General features: G+C 41.5%; 1 pseudogene; it reads right to left on the bottom strand.

The window, feature by feature from the left end:
- Positions 1-18,799, bottom strand: part of LOC139377185 (myomesin-3-like) — a 75,955-nt pseudogene extending 57,156 nt beyond the window's left edge.
- Between the last annotated feature and the right edge of the window lie 5,054 nt (positions 18,800-23,853).

Below are 23,853 nucleotides of genomic sequence, written 5' to 3'. Positions count from 1 at the left end.
TAAGGGCTCGATATAGTACTGTACGCTTTATTGAATTTGTTCTGGATTTGGGGACTGTGAAAAGACCTCTGATGGCATGTCTGGTGGGGTAAGTGTGTGTCAGAACTGTGTGTAAGTTAACTATGCAAACAATTAGGGATTTTCAGCACATTCGTGTTTCTTATAAAAAGAAGAAGAGATGCAGTCAGTCTCTCCTCAACTCTTAGCCAAGAGAGACTGGCATCCATAATATTTATATCAGCCCACTGATTACAATTAAGAGCAAAACGTGTCACTCTGTTCTGGGCCAGCTGCAGTTTAACTAGGTCTTTCCTTGCAGCACTGGACCACACGACTGGACAATAATCAAGATCAGACAAAACTAGAGCCTGCAGAACTTGCTTTTTGGAGTGTGGTGTCAAAAAAGCAGTGCATCTCTTGATTACAGCCAGAACTCTCCCCATCTTTACAACCATTGAATCTATATGTTTTGACCATGACAGTTTACGATCTAAAGTAACGCCAAGTAATTTGGTTCCCTCAACTTGTTCAACAGCCACACAATTCATTACCAGATTCAGCTGAGGTCTAGAACTTAAGGAATGATTTGTACCAAATACAATGCTCTTATTTTTTTGATGTTTAGGACCAGTTTATTACTGGCCACCCATTCCAAAACAGACTGCAACATTTTGTTAAGGGTTTCAGTGACTTCCTTAGCTGTGGTTGCTGATGTGTATATGGTTGAATCATCAGCATACATGGACACACATGCTTTGTTTAATGCCAGTGGCAGGTCATTGGTAACAATAGAAAAGAGTAGAGGGCCTAGAGTGCTGCCCTGCAGTACACCACACTTTACATGTTTGACATTAGAGAAGCTTCCATTAAAGAAACCCCTTTGAGGTCTATTAGATAAATAGCTCTGAAGGTTGAAAAGCCATAACACAAGTTTTTTTAACAACAGGTTATCGTCAATATCTAAGGCTGCACTGAAATCTAACAATACAACTCCCACAATCTTCTTATTATCAATTTCTTTCAACCAATCATCAGTCATTTGTGTCAGTGCAGTACATGTTGAGTTCCCTTCTCTATAAGCATGCTGAAAGTCTGTTGTTAGTTTGTTTACAGAGAAATAGCATTGTATTTTTTTCCAACAGTTTGCTAAGAGCTGGCAGCAAGCTTATAGGTCTGCTGTTAGAACCAGTAAAGGCCGCTTTACCACCATTTGAGAGAGTAATAACTTTGGCTTCCCTTCAGGCCTGAGGACAAATTCTTTCCTCTAAGTTCAGATTCAAAATATGTCAGATAGGAGTAGCTTTCCATCTAAGTTCTCAATGCCAGGAGGTTTGTCGTTATTGATCGATAACAATACTTTTTCCACCTCTCCCACAATAACTTTACAAAATTCAAACTTGCAATGCTTTTCTTTCATTTATTTTTTATTTTTATGCATGAATACAATTGCTCACTGTTCGTTGTTGGCATTTCCTACCAAAGTTTGCCCACTTTGCCAATGAAATAATTATTAAAATACTTGGCAACATGAAATGGTTTCGTGATGAATAAGCCATCTGATTCGATGAAAGATGGAATTGAATTTGTCTTTCTGCCTATAATTTCATTTAAAGTTCTCCATTGAAAGTTTTTTTTCCATCATTCTAGTAGTATGTTCTTCTTTTTGTTGAGTTTAGTCACATAATCTCTAAATTTGCAGTAAGTAAGCTAGTCAGGTGTGCAGCCAGACTTATTAGCCACTCCTTTTGCCCCATCTCTTTCAACCATACCGTTTTTAGATTCCTCATCAATCCATGGAGCCTTAACAGTTCTAACAGTCAGTTTCTTAACAGGTGCATGTTTATCAATAATTGGAAGAAGCAATTTCATAAATTCATCAATTGCAGCGTCTGGATGCTCCTCATTAATCACATGAGACCAACAAATATTTTATAACATCATCCACATAAGAGTCACAGCTAAATCTTTTGCATGATCTCCAGCTGTTGGAACTTTGGCTTTCCTGGATATAGCCACTATATTGTGATCACTGCATCCAATGGGTACGGATACATCTTTAAAACAAAGTTCTACAGTATTAGTAAAAATGTGATTGATACATGTGGATGATCTTGTTCCTGTAGTGTTTGTAAACATCCTGGTAGGTTGATTAATAACCGGAACCAGATTACAGGTACTGGTTACAGTAAGAAGTTTCCTCTTGAGCAGACAGCTTGATGAAAACCAGTCAATATTCAGGTCCCCAAGAAAGTAGACCTCTCTGTTTACATCACATACACTATCAAGCATTTCACACATTTTATTTAGATACTACATTGTTAGCTCTTGGTGGCCCATAGCAACACCCCAAAAGAAAAGGTTTTAGAAGTGCCAAGTGAACCTGCAACCACAAAACTTCAATAACACTTGACATAAGATCTTCTCTAAACATTACAGGGATATGACTCTGAAAATATACAGCAACACCTCCCCCATAAGCATTTCTGTCTCTTCTACAGATGTTATATCCTTGTATTGCTACTGCTTTATCATCAAATTAATTATCTAAGTGAGTCTCAGAAATGGCTAATATATGAATGTTAGCAAGTTATTGATTTCATGAACCTTATTTCTAAGGCTACATATATTAATATGGACTATTTTCATCCCTTTCCTGAGTAGCTTATCAGAGATAGACATACTATTGAAAAGAGTAAACAAAGCAAGAGAAAGAAATATACATTCAGCAGTCCATCAATTGATGTGTTTGTGCTGCTGGGTTGAAGCTACAAACCCATAGGCTTGGCTCTCTCATCCCTTCTATGCTTCTGGGAGGGAGGGTGAACAATGAGCCTGTCATAGCAGATGTAAGCAATGTCCCCACAAGCTCTGGTGGCTTTCATTGCTGGGATCATTTCTTTCCTCTTCTGGCACACAGCTTCATTGATAGTCCTCGTTGAGGAAGATATACATTCATCTCAAATTCTTGGCTCTTTCCAGATCAGCTACCTTGTCCTTGAACCTCAGGAACTTGACCACTATTGGCCTGGGCCTATCACCTGAGCCGGTGGTGGGTTTTCCAGTCCTGTCATCTGGTAGTTTATTGGCTTTACATATAAACGTCTTGAGCCAGTATATGAGGTCATAGAGCAAGAGTTTTAAATGACAGAGAAGAAGAAGAGTGAAATGGACATGAATGGAATCTTCGTTTATCGTCAACCTCTGATGCTTCAAAAGGACGGCCCTTGAACTAAAGCCCAGCGCCAGTGTAACTTGACCTTATCTTTTCATGGATGGTGGAGTGGGAGGATGCAAAGATTGCTTTGGCTTTGGCGTTTCATGGCGTCCCATTGATCTTTATAGCTGACGTTGCTAACTTAGAGGCTGTATCATACAGATAGTTGTCCACAGAGAGTCAGAGACTATGCTGACTGCAGAGTCATGCTTTGAGTCTATTCTCTATTTGATTGAATATATTTTTTAAATGTAACTTTTATTTAACTAGGCAAGTCAGTTAAGAACAAATTCTTATTTACAATGACAGCCTACCAAACGGCAAAAGGCCTCCTGCGGGGACGGGGGCTGGGATTAAATATAGAAGTGATTGCAACAGGAAAAGTAGAATGAAAGAGTGTGCAGTGGGTCACATTCCAGCCCATGTGAGCAACGGAACATGTATTCTGAAGGCAGTGACCTAGACCGCTAGACTACCCCACCCCTCACTCTGGATGTGCTCTACACAAGATAAGCCTACACAAGATAAGCCTGGAAACACTACCAGGCAGGGATGAATTAGTCAGGAGAAGATGCAGCAGAGATGTCTTTGCTTTGTGCTCGCTGAGGTGTTGCAGATTGAGACGGTTCAGTTTGAACTTTGCCTCAACTCTGACTTTGCGACAAATTTGACACATTGTTTCTAAATAACATGAATTGATCTTACTTCAGGGTGCTCTTGTTTCAACTGGCAGTTGCTGGTGCATAAATGCATTTCAGAATCATAATTTAGTTGTCATGAATTGTACCTATTGTATTGACTAGCGTCCTGTACAGGGGGGTGTGCTTGTTTAAGGAGCTACCTCCCGCTACAGAAACAGGACAATGATCCTGCCGTATGGGCCATTCTGGTTCGTACAAGACTTACTGTATTACTGTATATATCATACACCCTAACACCTGCGTAACTCTTCTCCACACACCATGTCCTGTGGCGTGGGAATTTGCCGATGTTCAGGATCTCCTTGACCGACAACACATCACCGGGAATGATGGGATAGAACTCGGAGTAGGTAGCCTCCTCATCACTGGTGCATCACAGGGACATAGAACAAACAACATATCAGATTAATTGGGTATTTTAATCAAAGTAGAAATCAGATCATTCAATAAATGATCAATTAATCATGAGGAGAATTTGTTTTGGTTGTTTGGTCTGACAAGAGTTGTGGGACAGGGTTCATGTATCTGAAGCTAGATGGTGTTATTTCTACGAGGGTGTCAGACGTCTAAACCTTAGCCCCAAGTCAAGTGTAGTTACAACTGTGCTGCTATTCTGAATCTGACCGCCAGTGGAGGTCAGACATCCAGAGGGAGTTCCACTCATAGGTTTCCTTTTAAAGAACAAACTAAATTACAAGAACATTGTTTTATTCAACAATATTTCTTACTGGGGACATGGCTTTGGCATTTAACATTTAAATTTCAAATGAAATGCGGAAACATTGCCTTTATTATTTCCTATTCCCGTGACACTCAGAAATTGTCTAAGTACTCTGGAGTCTGATTACTCACCAATAGAACAAGCTGTTGAGAATAACAGCTGAACAGAAACAAGGGCAATATTAACCTGTTGGTACTAGGGGGCAGTATTTTCATTTTTTTTTTAAAAACATTCCCGTTTTAAACGGGATATTTTGTCAGGACAAGATGCTAGAATATGCATATGATTGACAGCTTTGGATAGAAAACACGCTAACATTTCCAAAACTGTAAAGATATTGTCTGTGAGTATAACAGAACTGATGTTGCAGGTGAAAGCCTGAGAAAAATCCAATCCGGAAGTGCCCCAGGTTTTGAAAGCGCTACGTTCCAATGAGTCTCTATTGAACTGTGAGTGTGCTATGAACCAGCTTACGCTTTCTACGTATTCCCCAAGGTGTCTACAGCATTGTGACGTAGTTTTACGTATTTATGTTGAAGAATAGCCGTAGGCGGACACATTGTGTAAGTGGTCACATGGTGGCTCCGAGAGAGATTCTCACGTAAAATACAGAGGTAGCCATTACGCCAATCGGTCCTAATGAAAAACTAATTGTCCCAACGTATATATTATCGAATAGATATTAGAAAAACACCTTGAGGATGGATTCTAAACAACGTTTGCCATGTTTCTGTCGATATTATAGAGCTAATTTTGAATATTTTTCGCCGTTTTCGTGACTGCAATTTCCGGGCGATTTCTCAGCCAAACGTGAAGAACAAACGGACCTATTTCGCCTACAAAAATAATATTTTGGGAAAAAATGAAGTTTGGCTATCTACCTGGGAGTCTCGTGAGTGAAAACATCCGAAGTTCATCAAAGGTAAACGATTTAATTTGATTGCTTTTCTGATTTGTGACAAGGTTGCCTGCTGCTAGCAGGGCATAATGCTATGCTAGGCTATCGATAAACTTACACAAATGCTTGTCTAGCTTTGGCTGTAAAGCATATTTTGAAAATCTGAGATGACAGGGTGATTAACAAAAGGCTAAGCTGTGTCTCAATATATTTCATTTGTGATTTTCATGAATAGGAATATTTTCTAGGGATATGTATGTCCGTTGCGTTATGCTAATTATTGTCAGGCGATGATTACGCTCCAGCATGCGGGATGGGGAATAGCCGAGACAGAGCTGAAGTTCAGCCTGATAATAGAGACTGATAACCTCTGTGAATAACGATGTCAATGTCGTTGGCCAAACTAAGACCACCTGACTAGCTCGACAGCCTAGAGCGGCCTTTATTTGGATCAGCAACTAGATACATGATAAAGCAAAGGAGGGAATTAACAGGCGGCGTTGTATTCACTAGTCAGCAGTCACTATTGAATGGTTTCTAAAATAATTTGTGATATCACCTCCAGATACATTGTGTAAGTCTGTTCAATGTAAGATTTGCTTCTAAGTAACACGTACAAGGCTTTTCTCCATATCAATTTTAAGGGAACACAGCAGTGCTAAACCTGGGAACCTCCATACCAATGTAAGAAAAGGGTAGGATAAGAACAACAAATCAGTTGTGAGATGAATTACATTCTAACGAGACTATACTATATTTGTTTTTTGCAATTACACCCCATTTTTTTTAACACTGCTGCAACTTGCTGTTTATGATCTATGCATAGTCACTTTACCCATACCTACACTACATATTACCTCAATTACCTCGACTAACCTGTAACCCCGCACATTGACTCAGTACCGGTACCCTTATCATGTTACTTTCTTTTTACTTTAGTTTATTTAGTTAATATTTTCTTAACTCTTATTTTTCTTAACTCTTATTTTTCTTAACTGCATTGTTAGTTAAGGGCTTGTAAGCATTTCACAGTTAGCATCAGTATGGCGGCTGTAGTAATTGTGCATAAACCATCTCTGTGGCCTTTTCAGGTATGACAAATGAGCGCCGTGTTGAATCTTTAAACATCCCTGCGAGTTCATCCTGATTTCATCGATCATGAATAAAAATTCACACAAAACACCCACCCAGCCAGTAACTGCATGTAACGGCAGATCTCCTCTTCGTCTGAAGAGGAGTAAGGATCGGACCAAGATGCAGCATGGTAAGTGTCCATAATGGTTTTAATAAAGACAAATGAACACTCGAACAAAAACAATAAACGATAACGTGAAATTTACAAAAACCGAAACAGTACCGTGTGGCGACAAACACACACACGGAAACAAACACCCACAAACCAACAGTGAAACCCAGGCTACCTAAGTATGATTCTCAATCAGAGACAACTAACGACACCTGCCTCTGATTGAAAACCATACTAGGCCGAAACAGAAAGAAAACATAGAAAAACAAACTGCCCACCCCAACTCACATCCTGACCATACTAAATAAAGACAAAACAAAGGAAATAAAGGTCAGAACGTGACACTGCAGCTGACGTGATATCTGGTTGAGATAGGTGCTCCCATGTGGGGTCCTAACCTGAGCTGATATCTAGTCAGGCAATGCTGTGGCTGACCTGTTTTCTCTCAACTGTGAGTAATGTTATATTCACCTGCTGCCTTCTTATCTACTAGGTCTGTTCTGCTTTGTTCCTCTTTTTTAGTGGTGCATAAAGCCATGTTGTTTTGTTGTGGGGAGGTTGTAGAGCCAGGAGGAATGAACAGCCAAATGAATGACCACAGGGTCGTATTCATTTGGCAATTAACAAAAGGAAACAAAATGAAACAGGAAGGGACTACCATAACTTGTCCAATAGGAAATGCTTGTTTTTTTAGTTTTACGTTTCATAACACTTTGATACAGTGTGGACTAATGAATACAACCCAGCTCTTAACAATTGCAACAGGGTCTACGAATCATAAGGATTATTTGTGGACCTCTGGCTTTGAATCCAGTGCATATTGTGTAGACGTGCTCAATTAAGATGCAGCAGCATTGTATTCAATTGCCGTCGCACGATCACATACCATCAATTTCCATGTTACACTTTTTTATTTAAAAAACAAATGCTGTCAGGGGATGCACCAGTAGCCATGGCTCCATGCCTGTTTGTGACAGAAACACACAGTAGTTGTTCTAATTCAAAAGTGTTGTTTCTGTCTCTTGTGCCTCTCAGCTATCTAGAGCTAGCGCAATGTCATTCACAGACACGCAAGCACACACACAAAATGAGTTTCACTGTTAGTCTACACCTGTTGTCTACGAAGCATGTGACAAATACATTTGGATTTGATTTGACACTGCAGTGGCACAACAGTGGGCAGAGGAGAAGCAGTTTCACATGGGCACACAAAGGCCCTTAATACCCAGCAGATGCCAATAAGGGTTTAGTAGGGATCACAGCCAGCCACTCTTATTGTCTTTATTCAAATCTGCCTTCATATTTAGCAAGGCCTGATTTCTACTGTTCCTGTTTCATCTAGAGTTATTAAATTAGACTAACCTGCAGGTCTGCAATCTGGATGGACGAACAAAAGGAATGAGACCAAATTTGTCCTCGGGGTACTAGTGGAAATAAGCTATTATTCCATGGACTTGCCGTAGGCTGGTTGGATAGCTCATTTTTACCCTGTTAGAGGGAGGTGTGAGACCAGGTGCAGAGGGTGTATTTGTCTCGGTACTGCCAACAAGACGTTGTTAAATGTCTCCGAGGCGTGAAGAAAAAACAGTGAGAGCCATTGGGTAGATCTCTGAGACAGGACTGCTAATGAAGCCAAAATCTGTCTTAATTTGACTTAATTTGACCAAACAAGAAATGTATCAACCCCTACAAAAAATGTCTATTAATTATAATTCACATAATAATTCACATTTCCTGTTGCTACAGGATTGTTTTCCTGCTGTAGCAAATTGGCTGAAATTAAGATCCTCCTTTTTACTGGTATATTTTACATAATAGGATGTCCTTGTGGCTTTTTCTATGTTGGAAAGACTTTCTTGAATACAGCTTTTTACATACACTATTATGTATATACAAAAGTATGTGGACACCCCTACAAATTAGTGGATTAGGCTATTTCAGCCACACCCGTTGCTGACAGGTGTATAAAATCGAGCACACAGCCATGCAATCTCCAAAGACAAACATTGGCAGCAGAATGGCCTTACTGAAGAGCTCAGTGACTTTCAACGTGGCACCGTCATAGGATGCCACCTTTCCAACAAATCAGTTCGTCAACTTTTTCTGCTCTGCTGTAGCTGACCCAGTCAACTGTAAGTGCTGTTATTGTGAAGTGGAAAAGTCTAGGAGCAACAACATCTCAGCCGAGAAGTGGCAGGCCACACAAGCTCACAGAATGGGACCACCGAGAACTGAAGCGCGTAGCGTGTACAATCACCTGTCCTCGGTTGCAACACTCACTACCCTGTTCCAAACTGCCTATGGAAGCATCGTCAGCACAATAACTGTTTGTTGGAAGCGTCATGAAATGGGTTTCCATGGCCGAGCAGCTGCACACAAGCCTAAGATCACCATGCACAATGCCAAGCATCGGCTGTAGTGGTGTAAAGCTCGCCGCCATTGGACTCTGGCAGTCTGATGGACAAATTTTGGTTTGGCGGATGCCTTGAAAACGCTACCATAGTGCAACTGTAAAGTTTGGTGAATGAGGAATAATGGTCTGGGGCTGTTTTTCATGGTTGGGGCTAGGCCCCTTAGTTCCAGTGAAGGAAAATCTTAACGCTACAGCATACAATGACATTCTAGACAATTCTGTGCTTCCAACTTTATGGCAACAGTTTGGAGAAGGCCCTTTCCTGTTTCAGCATGACAATTCCCCCGTGCACAAAGCAAGGTCCATACAGAAATTGTTTGTCGAGATCGGTGTGAAAAAATTTGACTGGCCTGCACAGAGCCCTGACCTCAACTCCATCAAACACCTTTGGGATGAATTGGAACGCCGACTGCGAGCCAGGCCTAATCGCCCAACATCAGTGCCCGACCTCACTAATGCTCTTGTGGCTGAATGGAAGCAAGCCCCTACATCAATATTCCAACATCTAGAGGAAAGCCTTCCCAGAAGAGTGGAGCCTGTTATAGCAGCAAAGGAGGGACCAACTCCATATTAATGCCCATTATTTTGGAATGAGATGTTGGACGAGGTGTCCACTTATGCTTGGTCATGTAGTGTATCTCATAGGATGCCCATGTATATTGTTCTATATTGGAAAGAGATGCATGAATATTGATCTCTTTGAAAGCATATCATCTAAGTTTTGTTAGTCTGTTTTCTCCCCCCTCGTGTTGTTTTTCAGCAACATTTTTTTGAGTAATGATATCAATATCGAAACCACACACTCCAGCACACCTTTTTTTTCTGAAGGAGCAGGCCTCTATTTACTGTATGTGCTTAGTGGACCGGAGCCAGTGTGATATTGTCCAGCCTTAGGCTCCATGCTACATTATTCAACAACACCCTATCACTCTCTCTCTGCACGCTGTGGAAACAGTCCAGTAACCAAACAAAAGAAAAAGCAGAAGTTGCTCTCCCTGAGCTCTGTGAAATGGGGAACTGTCCCAGCAAATAAACGAAATAAAACGGGAAGTCACAACAATTTTCATTGTCATCACAAGTAGGCTTTCTTTCTGAAAGGAGTGCCTCAAGCAATGTGGCTACATATATTAGCTGGCTGTATTGACTTGGGGGAAATAAATTCTGACTTTCAGAAATGTTTTGTAGTGTGGGGCAATTCAAAAACCCAAATATAGACCAAGCAGCCCATATAAGACCTGATACAAGCATTTACTCTCAAAACATCTCCTGAATGCAGCTGTAGTTGCTCTTGTTAAAGTGTAATAGACCCTTGTGGATAAAAGTTGAGCAAAAGTTAGCACCTCTCCTATTACTTTAAGATGCCTTCCAACTTTATTGTCTCGACTTGCCCCCCAAACACCAAGTGTTCTCCTTGTTGTTTATAGGTGTATAAGAGGGCACTTTATTTATTGATAGTCTGAGAAGAGAATGTTGACTTGAATGGGAATGTCTGTTGTTTTAAATTATACTGTCAATCCTCCATATGAAACCTATACCTAACCTAAACCTACCTACCTAAACCATAGTAATATACAGTGCCTTGCGAAAGTATTCGGCCCCCTTGAACTTTGCGACCTTTTGCCACATTTCAGGCTTCAAACATAAAGATATAAAACTGTATTTTTTTGTGAAGAATCAACAACAAGTGGGACACAATCATAAAGTGGAACGACATTTATTGGATATTTCAAACTTTTTTAACAAATCAACAAATCTATAAATCACATATCTATGTGAATTTGGTCGGGTCACCCAAAAACGTACATATTGGAGCTTTAAGCATTTTTAGATAATTGACATTAAAGGTAAAAAAAAATTTTTTATTCAAATTATACAGTAGTTTGACAACCCTGTTTGTAAGATTTTAAATGATATCAAACTCAACCGTTTATCTTTTCCAGTGATGAAGACATAGATGTTTGCATGGTGTGGTGTGGTATGCAAAACTTTGAGCACCTCTCGCTTTCTCAGTAATGTTTTGGCATTCAGGACCAAAAAGTGGACAACTTGTTCCATGTATGAAAGTTTTGTTTAAATCAGAAGGGATGCTGTCAAAAAGTGACTCAAATGGATTTACCCCATGAGGTGTGTGTGTGTGTGTGTGTGTGTGTGTGTGTGTGTGTGTGTGTGTGAGAGCGAGAGAGCTATATTGGTGTTCAGTGTTTGGGTTGTCTGTGTAACAGGTTTGGTTATGTTTACACTTGACACTGCAGAAATATGTATTCAATATTTATGTATTCCTATTGGTTGGTGTTACACCATAAGTTGTTATACCAATAGTTACGCTTGCAGATAGGTAGGTCAGGTCACGTTCTGAAATGGTGCATTCTATTTACGTATTTACAATGTGTATGAGTTCACTGTGTACATGTCCTGATGTGTATATACTGTGTATGTGTACGGTATCTGTTAGATATTGGGGGCTTTTAAATGTTATTGCTATAAGAATGAGTTAGCTAGCATGCTCTAATTGTAATGGGCACATTAGCTCCCTGCTAATTCACAGTTATTTCCATGTTAACAGACGAATCACAAATCTACAGCCTGCAAATCTAGATCCCGCAAATGTGCTTCCTTCTGTTAATCGTCAGGTACTTACATTTATTGTATTTTGTACATTTTTTGTCATCGTTATAATGTTTAAATACAAAATACCCAGTCTGATATTGACATGCAAGCATCAAATCAAGAATCTACAGCCATCAACATACTGTTGTCCTGCAAAGCTAATGTGCTTCCTTGTGTCTATCATCAGAATAAACACCAAAGAACTTGGACCGCAGGCTGGTTATTCCTTTCTTTAATTAAAAACGCAACACAATAGAGTTACGAAGTACGATCACATCAAATCAAATTTTATTTGTCACATGCACCAAATACAACAGGCGTAGTAGACCTTACAATGAAATGCTTACTTACAAGCCCTTAACCCCTACAGGATCGGTGGGTCACCTATATTCATTTCACATTTCCACAAACTTCAAAGTGTTTCCTTTCAAATGGTATCAAGAATATGCATATCCTTGCTTCAGGTCCTGAGCTACAGATTTGGGTATGTCATTTTAGATGAAAATTGGGCAAAAAAAAGGGCCGGATCCTTAAGAGGTTTTAACGACCATGTAGTTTTAAGAAAAATAAGTGTTAATAAAGTATTTACAAAAATAATAATAATAATAAAATCAAATAAAAAGAAAAGAGAAAAATAACAAAAAATTAAAATAAACAATAAAATAACAGTAGCTGGCTATATACAGGAGGTACGTACAGAGTCAATGTAACCTATGTAACCTAACCTCAAGATAATTGAGATAATATGTACATGTAGGTAGAGGTAAAGTGACTATGCATAGATAATAAACAGAGAGTAGCAGCAGCGTAAAAATTGGGGTGGGGGGCAATGCCATTTGTTTAGCTTTTCAGAAGTCTAATGGCTTGGGGGTAGAAGCTGTTAAGAAGTCAGTTTGGACCTAGATTTGGCCCTCCGGTACCGCTTGCCGTGCAGTAGCAGAGAGCACAGTCTATGACTAGGGTGGCTGGAGTCTTTGACAATTTTTAGGGCCTTACTCTGACACCGCCTGGTATAAAGGTTCTGGATGGCAGGAAATTTGGCCCCAGTGATGTACTGGGCCATACGTATACCCTCTGTAGTGCCTTGCGGTCGGAGGCCAAGCAGTTGCCGAACCAGGGGGTGATGCAACAGGTCAGGATGCTCTCGATGGTGCAGCTGTAGAACTTTTTGAGGATCTGAGGACCCATGCCAAATCTTTTCAGTCTCCTGAGGGGGAATAGGTTTTGTCGTGGCCTCTTCACGACTGTCTTGGTGTGTTTGGACCATGATAGTTTGTTGGTGATGTGGACACCAAGGAACTCGAAGCTCTCAACCTATTCCACTACAGTCCCATCCATGAGAATGGGGGTGTGCTCGGTCCTACTTTTCCTGTAGTTCATGATCATCTCCTGTGTCTTGATCACATTGAGGGAGAGGTTGAGCGATGTGTTGTTACCTACCCTTACCACCTGGGGGTGGCTCGTCAGGAAGTTCAGATCCAGTTGCAGAGGGAGGTGTTTAGTCCCAGGGTCCTTAGCTTTGTGATGAGCCTTGAGGGCGCTATGGTGTTGAACGCTGAGCTATAGTCAATTAATAGCATTCTCATATAGGTGTTCCTTTTGTTTAGGTGGGAAAGGGCAGTGTGGAGTGCAATAGAGATTACGTCATCTGTGGATTTGTTGGGGCGGTATGCAAATTGGAGTGGGCACTTCATGGCTACAGACATGAGGGCTATGGGTCGGTAGTCATTAAGAAGGTTACCTTGGTGTTATTGGGCACAGGGACTATGGTTGTCTGCTTGAAACATGTTGGTATTACAGACTCGGTCAAGGACAGATTGAAAATGTCAGTGAAGACACTTGCAAGTTGGTCAGCACATGCTCGGAGTACATGTCTTGGTAATCTGTCTGGCCCTGCGGCGTTGTGAATGTCGACCTGTTTAAAGGTCTTACTCACATCGGATATGGAGAGCATGATCACACAGTCGTCCGGAAATAGTGTGGTCTACAGCTTATCATGAGATACTCTACCTCAGGCGAGCAAAACCTTGAGACTTCCACATTATTAGATTTTGTGCACCAACTGCCGTTTACAAATTGACACAGACTGCCACCCCTTGTTTTACCGGAGGCAGCTGTTCCATCTTGACGATGCATGGAAAACCAAGCCAGCTATATGTTAACCATGTCGTCGTTCAGCCCCGACTCTGTGAAACATAAGATATTACAGTTTTTAATGTCCGTTGGTAGGGACTCATCCAGTTTATTATCCAATGATTGCACATTAATAGGACTGATGGTAGAGGCGGATTACCCACTCGCTGTTGGATCCAGAAGCTCTTTTAGATCATAGATCATAAGAGACGGTGGCAGAAACAGCATGTACAAAATAAGCTTTGAATAACGTGAAAAAAAACACACACAATAGCACAATTGGTTCAGAGCCCGTAAGACGGCAGCCATCTCCTCCGGTGCCATACACATAATGGTATGGTGTATGGTACATGTATGGTATCTGTATGGTATGGTGTGTATGTGTGTGTGTGTGTGTGTTTATATGTGAGTCATCTGTCTGTACATGTGTGTGCAGTATTTGTGTGCGGAGTGTGTGGGCAATCGTTGAGTCAATGTCGGTTGGTGTGTGCTTATATGAGCATGGGTGAGCTCTGTGGTGAATCAGGGCTATTCTGGGGATTGAAGGCTGACTTTGGCAGGGATAGACAGACAAGGTTGACTGCTCATCCGGAGGTATCTCAATAAAAGCGCCAACGTGTCTCTCTTTCTGGAGAGGGTCTCAATGACGTGTGTATGTGAATGTGCAAGTCTGCATACAGTGTACGAGGGTAATCTAAAATCCATAGGCAACTTTATCCACATTGACTTGTGTGCACCACGTGTTTATGCACGTAAGTGTAGCTCTAATACTGCCTTTAAGCAAACACTCACACACTCCGGACACACACTGCGTCACTGCGCTGCTGTCTCAATGAGCTCAGAATAACTGCCACCCGCTCATGTCCTTGTTTAAAAGCTCTAATGTCATCCCACAACCCACAACAAACCAGGGCTCCATTATATACAGGGCACTTTTCATCTGTCTAGCTATGCACATATCCGGTAATAGACAGTAATACTTGGATGGTCAACATTGACTGTACTTGTAACGGTTTTCTTGGTGAGAAGGAGAGTCGGACCAAAATGCAGCGTGTAGATTGTGATCCATGTTTAATGAATAACGTAAACACGAATTAACACAAACACTACAAAACAAAGTAATGAACGAAAACCGAAACAGCCTATACTTGTGTAAACAAACACAGAATAAGGACATCAAGACACTAAGGACAATCACCCACGACAAACTCAAAGAATATGGCTGCCTAAATATGGTTCCCAATCAGAGACAACGATAAACACCTGCCTCTGATTGAGAACCACTTCAGACAGCCATAGACTTAACAAGAACACCCCACTAAGCTACAATCCCCATACATACACACCACATACAAAAACCCATGCCACACCCTGGCCTGACCCAATACATGAAGAAAAACACAAAATACTTAGACCAGGGCGTGACAGTACTTTACTCCCATGCAAGCAGTTTTCAATGAAGTGGATGAATAAATTACAGGATATATTGTGCTAAGGAAACTGGGTCTTTAGAATTGTATTTGCATCCACTGGATGAACATGATCAAAACATAAAACTTGGACGGTCAACATCTACTTTTCTCCAATGCAGGACAGGTTTCCATAAAGTAAGTGTATGATACACTACATTGCCAGAAGTATGTGGACACATGCTTGTCGTACATCTCATTCCAAGATCAGGGAGTTGGTCCCCCTTTGCTGCTATAACAGCCTCCACTTGTCTGAGAAGGCTTGTATGCTGTAGCGCTAAGATTTGTCTTCACAGTCCCGGACCATCATTCCTCCTCCAGCCAACTTTACAGTTGGCACTATACATTAGTGTTCTCCAGACCCAGATTTGTCAGTCGGACTGCCAGATGACGAAGCATGATTCATTACTCCAGAGAACGCGTTTCCACTGCTTCAGAGTCCAATGGCGGAGAGCTTTACACCATTCCAGCCAACGCTTGGCAAAGTGCTAGGGGATCTTAGGCTTGCGCGTGGCTGCTTGGCCATGGAAAACTGAGGACAGATGATTTTTACGCATTACGTGCTTCAGCACTCAGCGGTCCCATTCTGTGAGCTTGTGTGGTCTACCACATCGCGACTGAGCCGTTGTTGCTCCTAGACGTTTCCACTTCACAATAACAGCACTTACAGTTGATCGGGTCAGCTCCAGCAGGGCAGAAATTTGACGAACTGACTTGTTGGAAAGGTGGCATCCTGTGACGGTGCCACGTTGAAAGTCACTGAGCTCTTCAGGAAGGCCATTCTACTGTCAATGTTTGTCTATGGAGATTGCATGGCGGTGTGCTCGATTTTATACACCTGTCAGCAACGGGTGTGGCTGAAATAGTCAATCCACTAATTTGAATTTCAACATACTTTTGTATGTATACTGTATATACAGAACACCATATTCAACTAGATCTCTTCTGGAAATTCTTTATTTATTATATCAATGTTTTTTATAATAAGCATTGGATAAACATGATCTATGTTATGATGAGGAAGCAGGGGGTGTGTACCAAGGTGCCTTTACCTGGAGGTGAAGGTTTTCTTCTTGATCTGCGAGGCCAGTGCCATGCTGTGGGACATCTGGTGGGACTGCTCTTCCTGGACCCGTGTCATCAGCGTCTTGGTTGACATGGTGAACCCCTGACCAACACCTGTGGAGGAAGGAGGTAGGAGAGATGAGGGAAGGATGAAGGGAGGAGGATAGATCATCTAACATTGCACAGTATGACCACTCTGTGGGTTGACATGATGGAGACTAACAAAGGAATGCAACAGAGATCTCTTTTCACTTTTATTGTGAGGAATATGTACATTTATGACCATCGTAATTATGCTCACGGTGGATCTCAAATAGCCAGCTGTCAATAGAAATGCATCCAAAATATGTAATATCATATTAGCACAACAACAACACAATCCAATGTGTTGACTGTGTTTGAAGTAAAGACAGGTGCAGTTGCCATGGAGAAAGGTGTGCTTCAGGCCTCTGTTAAATGAACTGGCCCTTTGTGGGCCATTGAGCGAGTTATAATTCATTAGTTCAGGTCTGCCACCATGCCGCTGCCTGCCACCCTAGCAGTCATTAATCACTCTCTGCTCTGAGGAGGCCGACAAGGCAGCTCACCCAACCAACAGAACCAGGCCAGAGCCTGATTGATAACTTCCTTCACCTACTCCCACAAGCAACTGTCAACCGTGTTCGCATTATAAACACCCTAATTTGTTTTTCCTTCTGGTCTGTTCGATTTACATTGGACGACCTGGGCCAACGTTAGCGAGTGGCTAGTGTCTAATGATTTAATGCTTTGAATTACATTGCGGTGAGCCTGCTGATGTTAGCAATCGGCTAATGGCTAACACTTCAACCGGATAGCAGCCCCACTGGTTTCCCTTCACGGCTCATTGTTGTGCAAAACGAAAGGGTTGTTTGTACACAGGTGGTAAAAAGGTAAATCTCCAGTGTGTTAAAATGTATCTGTTTCAGCTGGTGCGTGCCTGGATACCCGGACCCCTGTGGAGAGAGTGGAGAGTAATGTTATTTTTGCTCACAGTGCAGTTTCCCATATGTCTTGAAGTGGACAGTACAGTCCAACTCTCTGATGAGAAAAGACAATCAAGTAACATGAGAATGAATGATCTGTTATTTGGTAGATCACGGATTGTCTGAACAACACGTGAGCTTCACATAATTGTCCTGAGAGGCATTTCAACTCGTATCTATGAAGGCTGCCAAAAGTAGAGACTCTTTTGACACTCAACCAGCTTGAGGAACCAGCAAAGAAAGACTTATCTCAGGCAGACAAAAGGAAACATCCAAGACTATGCTAAGCTCCGCAGTATAGTAACATGCATTATTTGCATATGGAGGCCAGATGAGGCTACTCCATGGAGGAAGAGGATGACGTTCTACCACATGAATTTTAGGAAGAATGTAGAAATAACTAGAAACACTGAAACATAGTGAAACGTTTTTGTAAACACATATGCCATCCCATTGGCCAGTGGTGGAAAAAGTACCCAATTGTCATACTTGAATAAAAGTAAAGATACCTTAATAGAAAATGACTCAAGTAAAAGTGAAAGTGAGTCTAAAAGTATTTGGTTTTAAATATACTTTAATATCAAAGTAAATGTAATTGCTAAAATATACTAATGTATGAAAAGTAAAAGTATAGATAAGTTCAAATTCCTTATAATAAACAAACCAGATGACACCAATGTCTTGTTTTGTTTCAAATTTATGGATAGCCAGGGGCACACTCCAACATCATTTACAAACTAAGCATGTGTGTTTAGTGAGTCCATCAGATTAGAGACAGCAGGGATGACCAGGGATGTTCTCTTGATAAGTGCATGAATTAGACCATTTCCTGTCCTGCTAAGCATTGAAAATGTAACGAGTACTTTTGGGTGTCAGGGAAATTGAATGGAGTAAAAAGTACATTATTTTCTTTAGGACTATAGTGAAGTAAAGGTTAAAGTTGTCCAAAATATTAATAGTAAAGTAAAGTACAGACCCCCCCCAAAAATAATTAAGTAGTACTTCAAAGTATTTTTACTTAAGAACTTTACACCACTGCCATTGGCTTAATTAAAAGTCCATCATTATCCCTTACTTATTAAGCCACCAGACGCTAATTGTCATTGGGTTACTTTCCCGGTATTGGTTTTCACTATATGTGACGTTTATGATCCTTGTAATGTAACACGTCCTTGTGGATGAGACTACGTTGGAAAGAAAACAGGAAGTGATGACATCATGACATCACAGTGTACCGCAAGGGTGAATTAAAAAGCCACTTACGTTTGTCTTTGAAGAAAGGGTTATACTCCACAGGCGCTCAAGATGAGCGTGAAGGACACACTTCTTTTCTCTCTCTCTCTCTCTCTCTCTCTCTCTCTCTCTCTCTCTCTCTCTCTCTCTCTCTCTGTCCCCTGTCACCTTTCACTATCTGTCTCTCTCAATTGCTGTCTCACGTTCTCTTTTTATCTCCATGTCTCACCTCTCTTTAAAGTTCCTCTCTCTATTCTTTCTCTCCCGTGCTCCTCACTCTGCCTCTCCCTGTATGAGCAGTGAAGGTGAACCTGGCCCTGGACACAAAGTGTCCTTCATGAAGAGAATGTGGCCAAACACAATGCACTCAAGGTGGTAAATATAGACTACTGACACGTCCCCTCCGGTGCCCCCACCATCAACCCCCACCCACACAGGTCAATGCCATCCAGCCAGATAGACTACAGTCAGCACTGCAGACCTGCGGCCAAGGATGCCACAGTAGCAACAATAGAACAATACAATAGGGTTGAGGTTTGAGCGGGATGTATGATCTAGGCAGCTGAAAGCAACAGTTGGAATGGCCACAGGGGAAACAATGCCTAGGGTATTCCAACTGTCTGTCCATCAGTCACTGTCATGTTGGGATGAGTGTGAATATATGGTTTACTTTTTATAATGAATGTGTCTATATAACAAGATAGTCCTAAACTTATTGGTAGTTGAACATTCTCAGAAAATGTGGGGTGGGGGCTAGTCCATTCTCTGTGTTCCTTTTCATCTGGCCCCATAATGGTCTTGTCTCATAATTGAGACCATGGGCGATAAGGGTAAAGAAAGCCTAGATAAAACAGTCTGGGTCTCTTCTATTGAAAGACTGGCCTTGAACACCCTCACAAAGAACAAGGGTTATTAATGATCGTATTCGCACCTGAGTTCCAGTCACGCCATTCCTCCTTTCAAACCTCTCCCTTTATCTCGCAGACTACTTTTCCATCCTTGATTTCTTTCTCTATCAACCCCCGTCTCCTGCCTTGATCTCCCTTCCCTCTCCACTCACCGTCTCACTTTTGTCTCTCCCCTGATACAAGTTCCTCTCTTTCTTCCCCTCCCCCCTCACTCCCCAACCCTTCTCTGTCTCTTTTTACACTGATCTCTGATTAGTCGCTGGAGCTTGCCCACTGTTCTGTCTCATTAAACATGGAGCTCAGACTGGCTGAGACAGAGAGACAGTGAGAGCGAGGTGGCAGCTGGGCGATATGGACAAAAATCTATTTCACTATAACATTTCACAACTGAATGCTATCAGCAAAATGCCTGTGATAAGTGATCGCTATGGTAGGTGTCGATCATTTTTAGTTTATCCTCCCAGATCTAGTGTGTGTGTGTGTGTGTGTGTGTGTGTGCGCGCGCATGCACGTTTGCGTGTGTGTGTTCATTTGTGCGTGCACAAGCATGTATGCGTGTGTGTGTTAAGATAGTTCAATACCGTGTGACAGGGTTTAAAAAGACACTAAGAGGCTTCATCCAAGGCCATCTCTTTGTGTGCCGGGTTGGGGGGTTATTTAAAGCATTTACTGTCCACACCTGCCTCTGGTGTATCAGTAAACAATGCAAGCTGGACTTGCCAGCTCCCTCTTCTCATCATATACCACCAGTGACAGTCTGACTAAGAGTAACTGGACTGCCCCTGCCAGAACAAAGCAGCTGAAGAGACCAGCTGTATTAGTTCCTGTTATAATGGAGAATCCGTGATCAGTCAGTCAGTGTACAAATCAGTAATCAGTCAGTCAGTAATGCTATAAATACACCATTATAGTGACATACAAGTGAATTTAGGTGACACATAACTAATATGTCAGCTTAAGTAACATACTGTATAGCTACAATGGTTAAATGCCACTATTTGGACATTCTAATGAGACCATGTTGAGAAATTAGTTAGCGGTTCTACAACTCCGCTCTTTTACAACTCTCTTCAATATGGCACCCATCCGCTGTCAAGATGACACTCAACATCCTCTTCTTCCTCAAGCAATGGAAAACTGCTCCAGCTGTATCCAAATAAACGTTGCTTTCATCTTTTCAGACACTTGCAAAAGCAACAGAAATAGACCTTAATGGACATTAAAAGTACTCTGAGAAGATCCATCATTTCCGGCCGGGCCATGGCAGCTGTCTAAATGCATTTTCTAATCAAAGACCCATTAAGACCTCATTAAAATGCAAGGGGGTGATGGGTGGGGTGAACAGGCGTGATTGCATCCAACTAAAGGCAGACTTCAATCCATTAAGTCATTTGGAGGAAGTGGGTTTGCAGGGAGGAAGTGTGGGCCTCGGATGGGGGAAGCAGGAAGAGGCTGCTCAGTGTAAGACAATTAGATCAATTACTGTTCACTCTGGGTAGAAAGAAATCCTGAGTGCTGCAGAACCTTCCGTACTTCATGCATGGTGCATAGTACTATTGTAAATTTGACACATTCTTGTTAGGGCTAATAAGAACTAGAAACAGGGGCTTTGCAAGGTCAGCACACTGTACCTGCCTGTCTATAGACTAGTAGAGAGCAGTGGAGCCTCCTACTCAGTGAATTTCATAAAAATGGTAAAACATTGAAAAAGTTTTATTTTTTAGATAAAACTATTCTAAATATATTCACGTCACCAAATAATTGATAAAAACAAACTGTTTTGCAATGAAAGTCTACAGTTGCCTCAACAGCACTGTAGGCTGTAGCCAACAGCACCATGGTGTAGCTGGGAGACAGCTAGCTTCCTCTAGGTACATTGACTTTAATACAAAACCTAGGAGACTCTTGGTTCTCACCAACTTCCATAGAATTACACAGTAATTATGACAACTTCCGGAGGACGTCCTCCAACCTATCAGAGCTATGGCAGCATGAACTGACATGGTGTCCACCCAATCAAAGGATCAGAGAATTAATCTAGCACTGAAAGCATAAGCTACAGCTAGGTAACACTGCAGTGCATAAAATGTGGTGAGTAGTTGACTCAGAGAGAGAAAGACAATAGTTGAACAGTTTTCAACAAATGGATTTCTTCAAAAATGAAGGTGAAGCAAGAGCGAGAGAAAGGGAGAGATTTCGTCATTCTTTCACTTTCAGTTTCACTTACTTAGCTAACAAATGCAGCTGGCTAGTTTAGTTACTCAAACACCCAGCTCAAACAGAGGGATGCTATGTTAGCTAGATGACTATCCAACACAACAATGGAACTCTTCCAAGTCAAGGTAAGCTTTTGGTTTTATTAATTTATTGCCACCAAGATCTGCCCGTGTAACTGCTTACTGACTATACACTGTAACGTTACCGCATGATTGTAGCAGGTTTACTAACACATTAGTTCTATTAGCTATGTTGACTACGACGTTACTTTAGCTAATATTGGGACAATGATGTAGGCCAGGGGTGTCAAAGTCAAATGGACGGAGGGCCAAATAAAAAAATCAGCTACAAGACGAGGGCCGGACTGTTCGAATGTTCATTGAAAAATTTTTAAATGACGCATATAGTCTAGTGAACCTAATTGAACCTACTGAAAACCTAACAAATATATTACAATATGATCAGATAAATAAAGCAATATTTTCTTATGGCTCTGTCAGTAATCTTTAATTTTCAACAGACACAAAAGACAAATTTCCTTTATATAAATATCCCCATAACATGAACATTAAATGAAAGAAACCGGTATTCAAGGCACCATCAGTAGACTATATTTTCTATTTTAGCAAAAGTGGGCTAAATTTACTTCAAAGAAAAAACAATAATAGCAATTTTCTATCATCCACTCAACTGAAATATTTTTAAAATATAATTGGATTGAAATACAAAAAAATAAAGTGCAAAAATCTATTAATCAAAAACAACACTTTGTTTAAGGAGAAGTAACATGCAGTGAAAACAAATATTAAATTTTAACTTTTAAACTTGAACTGAGTAAAAACTCTAAATATGTGATTGCACAGTAATGTTCACTTGTTTGAGGTTGAGGGTGATACTTGGTGGTGTCCCATCTTTTCCACAAGTTCATCAATGTTCGGGGTAAGGCTCTGAGCTGAAGAAATCCTCAGAATTGAGTGGAGGTGTTCAGCAGTAAGTCGACTTCTGTGTGATGTTTTGTTCAGGTTCATCAAAGAAAACAGTTGTTCACACAGGTATGTGCTGCCAAACATAGACAACGTTTGAGCAGCCTGGATGCGCAGCTGGGGCATTGTGCCGGGGAGGAAACGGGCGAACTCCGCAGCACCCACTGCCGCATATTTTGCCCTCAGTGCATCATTGCATTGGAGGTCAATCAACTCCATTTGGAGGTTTGGTGGTGAGCTTTCCACGTCAACAGCAAATGGGTTACCGAGCAGTTCCAACCTGCTTTTTTGTGCTTCAAAGTCAGCAAATCGGCGTCGAAAGTCAGCGGCAAGCATACCTATTTTATCAGCCAACTGTGTGCTCGGGAACGCACTGGTAGAGAGCTTCTCTTTCATGGTCTGGCAGCTGGGAAAGTGGCTCAAATTTTCTTTCCGCATCTGCGTCTCCCACAGAGTCAGTTTGGTTTTAAATGCCTTCACTGTACTGTACATATCAGAGATGACACGATCCCGACCCTGCAGCTGCAAGTTTATTGCATTCAGATGACTCGTAATGTCACACAGAAAAGCCATTTCACACAGAAACATTTCGTCTCGGAGTTGTGTTGTGTCTTTCCCTTTGCTGTCCAAGAACAGACAAATCTCCTCACGAAGCTCGAAACATCTTTGAAGCACCTTTCCCTGGCTTAGCCATCGCACCTCTGTGTGATAAGGCAAATCACCATGCTCCGTTTCTAACTCCGTCAGAAATGCCTTGAACTGGCGGTGATTCAAACCTTTGGCTCTGATAAAGTTAACTGTGCGCGTGATGATGCTCATTACATGCTCCATTTTCAAGGCTTTACCGCACAACGCTTCCTGGTGTATGATACAATGATAAGCTGTCAGCTCACCTGTCGCGTTTTCCTCTTGCATCTTTTCCCGTATCTTCGCCACCAGTCCGCTCCTGTGTCCACACATCGCAGGTGCTCCGTCGGTTGTCAAACCCACGAGTTTTTCCCAAGGCAGCTCCATCTCATTTACACATCTTGACACCTCTTC

The sequence above is a fragment of the Oncorhynchus clarkii genome, chromosome 2 (assembly GCF_045791955.1).
Source record: "Oncorhynchus clarkii lewisi isolate Uvic-CL-2024 chromosome 2, UVic_Ocla_1.0, whole genome shotgun sequence".
NCBI lineage: Eukaryota > Metazoa > Chordata > Actinopteri > Salmoniformes > Salmonidae > Oncorhynchus > Oncorhynchus clarkii.
Note: the sequence above shows the minus strand (reverse complement) of the source record. Positions and strands in the feature narration are given on the sequence as shown.